This window comes from Durio zibethinus, chromosome 17 (assembly GCF_047325235.1).
Source record: "Durio zibethinus cultivar Kanyao isolate XHJ-2024 chromosome 17, ASM4732523v1, whole genome shotgun sequence".
In the NCBI taxonomy this organism is placed as follows: domain Eukaryota; kingdom Viridiplantae; phylum Streptophyta; class Magnoliopsida; order Malvales; family Malvaceae; genus Durio; species Durio zibethinus.
In genome coordinates, this window is record NC_143178.1 from 22,394,067 (window position 1) to 22,406,767 (window position 12,701).

Here is a 12,701-nt window from a genome sequence, read left to right on the forward strand (position 1 = left end):
TCTATCCATTAATGTAAAATTCTATTTTAATTTATTATTACAGATCACAACATCTCATCCAAAAATAGAATTTCTCCTTCAATATTTAAAAACTCAAATCCTTACTTTCAGCCTTCAAACTCCATTCAATAATCATCAATAAATCTTAAGAACATGAAATAAACAAAGCCCAATAATTTACCCAAATAGATCATCAAGATTAATGAAGGATTTCATGATTTTTTTTTGTTTTTCTCTTAAAACTTCAACTCCAAATAATAGTAATCAACTTGATATTTCTTTTTAAATAAAAAAAGGGCATGTACTCACCTTTAAGGGACTAACTTGATTGTAGCCTTTGATTGTGAATCTTCAACTTGATTTTTCATATTCTCTAACCCTAAGAAAGATGAGGAATAAAAACTCTATTTCTTTTCTGTTTCACAATAGTTAAGTTTTCTTTCATCTTACTTCAGCCATTTTTCTTTTATTAAATAATGTCTTAATAAACATATGGGCTTTAGTATTAGTCTAACCCAATTATTATTTGGGCTAGGGTATTACATTCTCCTTTCCCTATAAGAAGTTTCGTCCTCGAAACTTGATTTACATTCACATCTCATTCCTCTAGTTTTGCAATCATATCTCTTATCGTATGATTGTTTCATTGAACTTTGAAAATACTCATATCCAATCACATAGCATCTACTAAGATATTCTCTTAACATAGATTCATCATATACACTAAACATCAAAGGTGACAATATTCTTTATTTATTAAAGATTCTTCACTTTCTCAACTAATAATAGCACAACAATTTAGAACTTAAAATCAATTCAGGCTTTCACTACGCACTTTGATATTTCTTTCTAATAAAATTCAAACAAATTAACTTTTATAACATTGTTTTGTAACAAGAAAAACACGTGTCCACAAAATTCCTTGTAATATGCTTCACACGATGTTTTTATAACCATAACAACCTTGAATAACAATATCAACAAATCATTTTGTCACCAAAAAGATATCACATAATACTTTAATTTTCTTTTCTTTTCCACCGACAACATATTTTCTATCAATTAACCACTAGAATACATATGACATCAATGCAATAGATCATATCCATAAATTTACACCATGTAAATTCAAACATAAATCTCTAATTATCAAAGTTGTCTTCAATTGTGAATATTATTCTTTCTAATATACCAATTATCATATAACAATTGATTCTTCATAATTCCCACAAACATCATAATGTCTCAAGTACTCCTTTTACCAAATAAATTGCTATCATCTTCACGTCAAAGTTAAAACTATGCATCATAATCCAAAAAAAAAAAATTCTTTTATAAAGTTTGAACCAATAAGAACTCCAAACACTTGAATTCACACCAAAAGTATAATTATGAACAATAGCCAAATGCATCACATTACTTCAAAAGTTCTCTCAAATTTCTCTAAAATCAAATACATGTTCAACATCACCAAGTACACAAAATCATCACTTGTAAGAGTTCAACCAATCTTTTGCCCTTGTAAAATTCAAACAATCATTTGCACTTGTAAGATTTCAAACAATCATTCTTAATCAAAACATATATATATTTTTTTGTAAATCGATTACTCCTTTACAACCAACTTCTTTACTAAATCATTTGGATAACCACAATTTTAATTCCTTACTAAGTACACAATCCTATACCACAATAGGCCATGTTCTCCATAAATATAAAATTTGAAAGAATCTAATAGTATGCTTCAATTAAAAATTATAACCACAAATTAATCACTTTAGCCATTAAAAATATCAGTACACCTCAAATAGGAATTTAATGATCAAACTTTAAATTAACTATACAAACATCCAACTCGCATGATCAAACCTTAAATACTTTCTTAGTAAAAATATAGAACCAAATCAAGTGAACATCCTTCTTTACGTATATAAAGCTATTTACCACAATTATAACATTTTGGACTAAATCCATCAAAATAAATTCTCCAACATTATAATCTATAAATAATTGCATCAAAATTTCAACAAATCATTTCATTATAACTCTAATATTCTATACTTTTAATTCCAACAATGTATACTCTTATTCTAATCTTCATCCTTGATCAAGGATTCACTTAACACTTATCAAATAATTTCAAAACCTCATTAAGTCAAAAGTCTTTTCTCAAACCCATAGGATCTCCAATGACCAAATTGTTCTTTTAAATAATCCTTTAACTTATAAAATATATCTCATTATAAGTGGCGTCAAAAATCTTTTCAACTTATAAAATTGCACTATATCAAAGTAATTACACTTTCTCTTAACTACAAGATCCAAAAGCAATATATAAATATCAACAAAATAACTACACCAAGAATCCATTGAATCATTGATTCTTCAAAATTCATTGAAACTTTAACTACTCCAAAATTCATCGAATCATTTACTTGTACTCACCACTATAGCTTATGGATCAAAGTTATGTCCTTAAAAAATTATCACATTATCCAGAGGTCATCATCTAATTCTTAAAAATCTTCACATAATATATAGATTGTAACCATATTCATAGAATATCTCTTTCAATCCAAGGATCATAAACTATATTATTTGAAAATCACCGTTAATCTACTTATCATAAATTAACTTTTTAAAAATCTCTAAAGATTATAATCATAGTTCTTAGAAAATCCTTAAAATCATATTATAAGCTCCTTAACATCTCACATAGTTTAAGGATCATAACCTGAACTCTTAGAAAATCTTCAAGAAACATAACTTAAGCTTTTAAAGAAAATCTCAACACAATCTACAAATCATAATCTACCTCTTAAAATTCTCCAAAGATCGTAACCTAAATTCTGATACCACTTTTGTCACGTCCCGAGATCAAAACGTAACACAGCCGTATTACCTTGAAGAAAATCTCAAAGTAATACAAAGCCTTTTTTCTTAAATATTCTAAAATTTTTCAATAAAACAATCTACCAACTAAAATCTATATCTTTAATCAAATTGATAATACATCTTTATATATCCAAATACAAACCATATAAAATACAATACTATCTCTTAAGATCTCATTGGCCAACATATTCTCCAACGACTAAGTAATATTTTTCATTTCATCTTATAGCTTCACATAAGACTAACTAAACTTATCACTTAGTCATCCGTAAAGAAAAAGTAAAAGGGAATGAGCAAATCACAGCTCAGTAAGTATAGGCTCACACACCTTTTCTTACACATCGTATAGATCATTCAAAACATTCATCAAATCATAATATCAAAATATTTCAAGATCATCGTTTTATCAAATATTTCATAAATTCATAAATCAATGTCAAAATATGTCACTTCATAAATCATTGTAAAATATGCTATCATTCAAATATCATAATCAAACCAAATCATGGATCAATCATTAAAAATCATCGTAAATCATCATCATCATAAATCATCATTATCAATCGTTTATCGTTAGCTATGGTCACTGCTATAACCCGTGACATTGGCCGTATCGACAATTTTATCCTCATGATCATTGCTAACTATTATAACCCGTTAGCTAGGGCTTACGCTAACTACTATTACCCGTTAGCCAGGGTCGTATGATCATGTCTTTGGTAACTACTATTACCCGTTAGCCAAGGTCGTAAAACTAGTTCTGGTGTTGATGATCCCACTTCCCAGGGATATAAAAACGTAGCTATCATAAAATCATTCTTTAAACATAAATCATTTTTTCATTTCATTCATAAGTATGATCCATCGTTTATATAAAGAAACACAAAATAATCATATGCTTGATCCTATTTTCATACATTGAAAATAATGAAATAAAATATTCATTCAATTAGAAACATACATATATACATAGTTTCAAAAACAAGCAAAGTGTGTGAGATTCTACTTACCTCCATTCGATTTCACCACTTAGTTTTTTCCCCAAAATAATTAATGGCCTATCCAAGATCATTTCAATAGATCAGAATTTAATCAACCCTTTTTGAGACCATTTATACAAAAATCAACTAAATTACACAAAGGGTTAACTTAACTAATTAATATTGGCAGCCTGACCTCTTTTCAGTAAAACAGTCATATCTCAACATATCCAAATCAAAATTATAATCTCTTTAATGCGTTAGAAACTAGACTTAATAAGCTTTCTAACTATATATGACAAACCTAGTAATTCCTTGTATATTAATTATAACAATTTTTGAAATCCACATCATATACTGCCACCAAACAGCCTGTATACCTTCTAATAAAAACTATATATTTATTCACAGGAAACTCTAAATTCAATTCCACTTGTTTCATTGGAAAGTAGACTCAATAAGCTTTCCAAAAATATATGGCTTAATCTGTAAATCCTTGTATACAAATTAAGAAGAATTTCGTAATTCAACCCTGATGTTGTTGTCTTACAGCCTGCATATCCTTAAATTAAAATTGGACAACTCTTCATAGAAAACTCGGATTTGACTTTTGTTTATTTCATTAGAAACTAGATTCAACATGCTTTCCAATGATATATAATAATCATAGCAATAATCTATCCATTAATGCAAAATTCTATTTTAATTCATTATTACAAATCACAACATCTCATCCAAAAATAGAATTTCTCCTTCAATATTTAAAAACTCAAATCCTTACTTTCAGCCTTCAAACTCCATTCAATAATCATCAATAAATCTTAAGAACATGAAATAAACAAAGTCCAGTAATTTACTCAAATAGATCATCAAGATTAATAAAGGATTTCATGATTTTGTTTTTTGTTTTTCTCTCAAAACTTCAACTCCAAATAATAGCAATCAACTTGATATTTCTTTTCAAATAAAAAGAGGACATGTACTCACCTTTAAAGGATTAGGTTGATTGTAGCCTTTGATTGTGAATCTCTAACTTGATTTTTCATATTCTCTAATCCTAAAAAAGATGAGGAATAAGAATTCTATTTTCTTTCTGTTTCATAATAGTTAGGTTTTCTTTCATCTAATACTTCAGTCATTTTTCTTTTACGAAATAATGTCTTAATAAACTGATGGACTTTAGTATTAGTCTAGCCCAATTATTATTTGGGCTGGGGTATTACATTAATAATCTTATATGGTTAAGACACCAAAAAAAAAAAAAATAGCTGAGTAGGCTATTAAAATAGTATAATTATATTTTGGATTAAGTTTTAAGTAAAAAGATTTTAATGATTTTTCTTATTTCGAAAGCCTCATAGTTATAAAAATTTATTTGTTAGTAGATTAGGTTTTGAATAAATCATTTTAGGTCGGACCTAAACAAATACTTTGTGTGTCTTTGTTCTTATTTTAAGCTTGCTATTTTGTATGCAGATGCTACGCATGCGTGTTGATTTTTCAACATTATTACCCTTTCAATTATTTAATTACGTCACTTGTTTTTGTCATGCACAACAGCAAACAAACTCCACTAGCTAATAGACAGTATGATGGGAAATCACACATTTTAATTCTATTCTTTCTTTTGGAACGTGGGCCAAAGTCTCAATTAGATCTCTCTTCTCATGCACTCACAATTTTCTTTCTAGTTTCTTATTGTTATTTCTCAAGACCATAGAGCACTATGAGAGATCCATTCCCAAACTTCGAACCAAAGCATTTGAAGAGCATCTTATTGATGTTAAGATTTTGCAAAGTTATGATTATCTTTGATATGATGCAAAGGGAGAGGGAATCGAGAGTGGTTCATAGATGCATGGTGGGCTGGGCAGTGATCCTAATTATTAGAGTCTCAGGTAATTAGACAGGATTTGCTGCCTTAGTTTAAAGGGCCATAGCAACCTGCCTTTTGAGCATCACTTCTGACCCACTCAAATTAATTAAAACAAAGCAACAATTTTAATTAATTACTCCTTTGTTGACTAATAATTCATCACTGTTTTGGTCATAAAGCCATCGCCTTTCATCCAATTAGAGCCTTCCTACTTGCACAAAATTTGCAATATTCCATATTCCAAATTTCCCATTTATTATATATATCCCCCTATTTTCTTCAAAGGCAGTTGAAATATCATATCTAAAGATAATTCTAGGACACTACGGATTATGTCAAAGGACAAGAATTTCCTTCACTCACCTATATCACTCCCATTTAGCTTTGTCTAATTCTTAGTCAGAATCAGAGTGCTAAAAGTTGTAAGCTTGAAAGGAAATTGTTTGCTTATTATGCAATGGATCAAAATGGGCAGCGAAGCAGCATATTGAATAATTCAATATATAAATATATATGTGTGTATATATATATATATATATATATATATATATATATATGCCCTTCTTTATGATGACCTGGCTAATAATGATTGGTGTAGTGTACAGCATAAACAGGAGTAAACATATCTTTTGTGAGTCTTCCTAGTGTTACCAAAAGGGCATGAAAGTAATGGTGAGATAAGGGGTGATGATGGCACTTTCCATGGACTTGAGCTATGCCACTGAACCTTATAAATATACATATGCTAGGGTTAGGGTTAGTCATCAAACCGCATAAAGCTAGGTAGCTTTTCCTTTTCTTTTCTCTCTTTTCTGTTTTCCATGGTAGCTTAATTCACAAGGAGAGCTACCTTTTTCTTCTAGCTTTCTTTCTGGTGTTGGATGCGAAAACCATTTCCAATATTTTCAATATTTTCATCACAGTAGGGAGGAACTAGGGTTTCCAAGGGATGAAGAAACGTCAAGTAGTGATGAAAAGTGGAAGAAGTTCTACTACTTCGTCTTCGACGATTAGAAACGTGAGATACGGGGAGTGCCAGAAAAATCACGCGGCCAATATCGGAGGATATGCTGTGGATGGCTGCCGAGAGTTCATGGCAAGCGGCGCGGAGGGGACGACTGGGGCTCTAACATGCGCGGCTTGTGGTTGCCACAGGAACTTCCACAGAAAGGAAGTAAACACTGAGGTAGTCTGTGAGTATACTCCACCTAATTCTTAATATGATCAACTAAAGAACACAAAAAATAGAGTAAAAATCCCTTTGAATTTAGCTGAGTATTGCTGTTTGTAGATTAATATTGTTGTACTGGATTCTTTTGATCATCAAAGAATCTCAAACTTCAAGTACTGTGCTCTTGAAATGTGGATGATTGAAGATGTAAGCTATATCAAACTCAAAATATCTAATAACATATAATTAATTGTGTTCTTGCAGAAAGGTTGAGAGATTGATTTGAGTTTTCAATTCCCTTTTTCATTTTCATTCAAAATTTTCATTTTCATTCAAAATTTTCATTATAATTTCCACCTGAATTAATTTTAAAAGTATTAGTTGTTTATTGGAGTTATTAAGGCAATATGGAATCAAGAACACAGTACTCATAAGGAGAAAAAGAAAGGTTATAGTTTCTAGTTATACTAAAATAATTAAGATGCAAATGGAGGAAGGGCAAAAAATGGGCAAATCACTTATCCTTACAACATAACACTCATAAAAGTTATCAATCTGAATCTTGTGTTACATATGTGTAGAAAACAATGGAAAGCTGGATGCTTATCATGGCCCAGTTCATGTTGAATTTTAATTCTTTTCTTGCTTCTGAAGCATGAACCGTCCAGGCAATCTATTGCAAGTTATGTTTAAATATTCAGTTTGATGAGGATGGTTCTTTAATTATTTTGCAACTCGGAAGTATCAACATGCAGTGCAATGACTGCCTCGCGGAAAGAGGAAAAGAAAGAAGCTAATTGATTTGAATGAATGTATCTTAGCTTTAAACCTCTTTCATATAGTTGATTAGGTGAAATGACAAAGTCAAGCTATAAACGTGTTAGTTTCATTTGTTGTAGAAACAGCTCAGACTCCTTTTCAATGGATTCTAGAACCATTATTTTTCAAACACCTAAACTTTTTGTTCATGATCTATACTCTGGAATTCTAGTGATTCTAATTTGTTCTTGCTTCATGTTCTTAGCTTCATTCACAACATAATTAAACTTTTCATTCACTCACTTCAAAGGAGACATACTCGTATTACACTTCTTTAATATATATATATAGGAGGCGATTTTTATATAGAAAAATGTAACCCTTCTTCAATTTTTTTTACAAGGAAAGCTATTATCTAGGGATAGAAACAGAGATTATAAGTGCTGAAATTTGAACTTTTGATTTGCTGAATACCATTTTTAAGAGTGATTATATAAATTAATTAAGTCTAAAATTCTTCTTCAATCTTCTTTTGACAATGAAACAGGTTACATATAGTTATATATAATTGTATAGTCTTGATAAAGAGAGTCCCTATCCTTACCTTTTTTTTTCATTTTATATTTTTTTAAATAAAAGGAATTCTTTTAGAAAGTCTCAAATTCTTCTTCAATCATTTAGCATTTGGAATATTTTATGTTTCAGAGGCCCACATATATCCAATCATGTTATCTCCAATTGTTCTTTTAAAATCATTTTTTTATAGTTCCTTAAAGGTCACTATAGCTTTTAAACTTCAGAATATGTAAAGTGGCCTCCTCTATTTTGGGGTCGGTGGGACTTGACAGAAAGAACATAGAATATATAAGAGTGGATATTACAAAGAAAACTAATATAATTTAAACAAGTGAAAGGAGCCATCCGATTTCAGGTGTTTTCATTTTCGAATTTGTAATATATGGGGGAAAAGATATGTCTAGCTAGGCTGCACTACTCTCTGCTAATATAAAAATTAATCAAATTTTTGTCAAATCTGGAAGTCATCTTTGCAGCCTTAATGGTCTAGAATGAATGTCTTGTCCATATAATGCAAAAGAACATTTTCAAGTGTCATATATATTGTATAAGATTTGCTTGGTAAACCCTCTTTGAACTTTTATCATAAAGTCTACTAGAGGTTGAAACTAGTACTTTGAAGAAAGAAAGTATATTTTAGCATACAGCACTAGGAATGAGTTATACCAAGGACAGAATCGGTACAAGAGCGTGATATTGCTAGAGAACTTGACCAGTAGACAATGAAAACTGTTTATGAGCTATGCTGGTTTAAGGATAATATTTTCTTAATTATATTCTTTCGATTCTAAATCATACAAGCAACTCGATTTTTAAAAATTTCTTTTCTATTATTACAAGTCAAAGAATCTCAAAAACTTTGAACCATTATTTAATTAGTGATGAATCAATTATTCAACCAGAATGCTGATCATACGATATCTTGATCCTGATCCTGTTGAAGTATTGTAGGACAATATATCCAGCATGGAGAACACTATAAAAAATAATTTACATTGCCCTTATTAATTGGATGTCCCTACACATGAATGTGGATATATCATCCTGGCCCGGGGTGTGAGCTTGCCTAGTTTCCTTTTTTGTTCCCTTTGGTTCTATGCTGTCAAGGGTCTCATCTCATTTTGTCCATATGAAATGTTTGTCGAAAGGACAATTGAAGGAACTAATAAGTAAAGAAGCTAAGAAAGCTTAAATGGTTCAATGACACAGCAGAATATATACTATTCACTTTCTAGCTGAATATTAGCTTAAATGTTCTTGGGAAAGCAAATCACTTCGCTATTCCCTCAGTAAGCCTTGTGTCTTCGAAACACTAAGTAGCTTGGATTTTGTTGTAACTCTTCTTTTCTAATAATAATTGCTTTCAAGTTTAAAAAAAAAAAAAGAATCTAAAGAGCGCCCATCTCATGAACTTCACTGTGGATCTGCTCGTTGTTGATATACTAAGATTATTGATGACAGCCAAATCTTTTCCTTGACTCAAAGTATTTTGTGTGTAATGCATGTGTATGAATGTGAAATGTGATAAAATTCTAGGAGAAAACAAACTGTTCAAAATGGCATTTAAAGTGAAAGTGAGGGCTTTCAGAAAATGACAAGCTGATAGCATGATCATATCTAGATATATACATGGATCATATTGGTATGACCATTAATCAGAGTGGAGATTGAAGATCTATCTTTCATAGAATGAAGGAGAATTGATTTTAACTGCAGATAGAGAGCTACTACATTGATTTATAAATGAAAGTAGAAAAAGGTTACCCAAGAGCAACTCCTACCTTTTGCTAGTTGCCTAACCTTCTCTTGAAATATTAATTTTGCGATTAATCAGATCTCATTGGCTATTTCCCTAGGAGCAACTTTATATATATAAATATATAAATAAATATATACATACATATATATATATATATATATATTCAGGTTCTCACATGTTGTAGATCCAACTTTGTTGGCAGATGGTATACATTATGATCGGTTTCTTATTTACAGAAGATTATTGGTTCATCAAAATCAATAGTACTTTTTAGACTTAGGAAATCTTTTTGCTTTGATACTTACTTTGCTGGTAAGAACCATAGAAGGAATTGTGATTCAATTTAACCAAAAGTTTATTCATTCTTACTCTTTTTATCTTTTCCTTCAAGTAAAGCTTCATTATGGAATTGTGATTAAATTTGAACACTGATCAGTGGGTCATTTTATTTGGGAAAGGAAGTTTCCACTACTGTATTTAAGGATGACTTAAATCCATGGTTGCTATTTGTTTTAATCATTTTTACCTTTTTTATTAATTTTTATTAATTTTCATATTCAATTTTAATTTATTTAAGAGTGAATAATGCACTATCACATTAAATATGTTCCCTTCCACTTTGGAATTCAATGTATATACTAGGAGTTGAGACCAGTTTTGGTTTCAGAAAAGCTATTTTATGACCATGATTCAACTACAGATAAAACACTATGTGACCTTAATTTATTCCTTCAGCAATGAACTGGCTGCCTGCCTGCCTGCCTGCAGCATCTCGGAGGTGCGCTGAATTCTGAGCCAGTCCTTAATTATTTTATATTTGCTGGGCTAAATGGCTTCATGCCCTTTCTCTCCTGATTTTAGGCCTGAAAGTATGTAATGTCAAAACGAAGCCCAATATGGTCTCCAGTTGGAGATTTTGTAGAAGTACAAGGAGATTATAAAATACCAGGGAAATTGAAGGAAGAAGAATGAACCAGCTGGGAAATCACGCAATCCCAAGAATCATCCTAGTCTTTCTGATCTTGTGTGGGAACAAGTGAATGAGGGAAGGTGAAATTGCTATGTTCACATGGCTACTCTAACTTAAAAAACCGTGAAACAATCTCAAGGTCCAAAGTCATTAGAAATTAATTTGATGTTATTTCGTATTTAATAAATATTTAATATTTTATAATTTTATATTTAAATTAAATTTTTTTATATATTTTTAATTGATTTTAAATAAAATATTTAATATAATATCAAATAAAAAAATTTATTATTCATTTTAAATTTATCGTAATAATTTTTTTTTTTTTATTATGCGTGATCAAAAGATATGTTAAAACAATATTATTTTATATCTAACGTTTAAAAATGATAAAAATTTATTAAACTAATATTATCTCACAGCTAATAAAATTTTCGGACAAACTGACAGAAAAAGGAGAAGAGAATCTCTGAAGGATAAATTATGCAGTACAAAGTACAAAAACAAATTCAATGGGCTCAATCCAGAAATGCGGTGCCCGTGCCTTCATTAAACATACTCTTACAGGCAGGCAAGACGACCAGAAACCGAAAATAAAGGCAAACTGATGAAGTGACTATCCACATCGGATCATCTGCTTTTTTTCACGTCGAAGCATCACTTCGTCAACCTGTTCCTCGTTTTCTTGCTATTCGATTTCGTACGTTTTGCTAATTTTACTCATCAACGGGTCCCTCTCAGCCATGTTAGTACTGGACAGGTGTAAGTAATTGCATTCCAACTTCCGAGCTACAAAAAAAAAAAAAAAAGTAACTATCAGCATCCAATTTCAACTACCCTTTGGTAGAATTAGGAAAAATGTCTTAAATCACCGATTGTTTCTATCCTAAGTTGATTCCAAAAAATGATATTAGCTAAGGTAGTACGAGGTGAACAAGATTTTTGTAGAGGTAATAAATACTAAATGAAGATTAGCATCTTCTTGTATCTAAAAATAGAATTTTAAATGAATTTTATTGGAAATAATTTTATATATAAGAAATTGAAGAAGGGTTATTTGTCGCATATTGTATAATTGAATGAATTATATGTAATACTCTAATCTCATATAAGATATTGTGAAAATTTGATATAAAAATATGAATTTATACTTAAGAGATATTTTATTAAATTTTTTAATTAAATAATATTTTACCAGTTTAACACATGCAGTTCCACCATAATTTTTACAAATTTCAGTTAGCCATATGATAGGTAAATGGTCCGAATCATACAATACTCAAAGACTATATAATTAACTGAAGAAGATAGGAAAGAGATATGGCGCATGTTACCATTGTGGAATCCCAGTTCTTCATGTCAACTCATAATTAGAAACAACGTTTTTATAGATTTGGACAGCCAGTAGAGTTACCAGACGAGCAAGGGATAGAGACTTAGCCCCCTAATTTTGGAGATCACAAACAGACAAGAGTGCATGGTTTACTGCTTAAGGTATGCACTGCTGTCGTTTGGGCGCATCTTTTGGTCATGTGCTTGATGCAGATAATTGCACACGGATGAGACTCTAGTTCCAATTCAATTATGAGCTCCTATCATTTTTCCTTAGCACAAATCCCATACTTGAACTTTCCAAAGCCCTTTTATGTTCACTCACTCTATGATCTTGCCATGTCGAAACTCTTGATCGCATTCCAACGGTTGATGTAAGATCT

The 12,701-nt window shown here is 30.4% G+C and overlaps 1 pseudogene; it reads left to right on the forward strand.

Annotated features, from left to right (window-relative positions):
- Nucleotides 1–6,441: 6,441 nt before the first annotated feature.
- On the forward strand, nt 6,442–7,203 carry LOC111289415 (mini zinc finger protein 3 pseudogene; annotated as a pseudogene).
- Nucleotides 7,204–12,701: the final 5,498 nt, after the last annotated feature.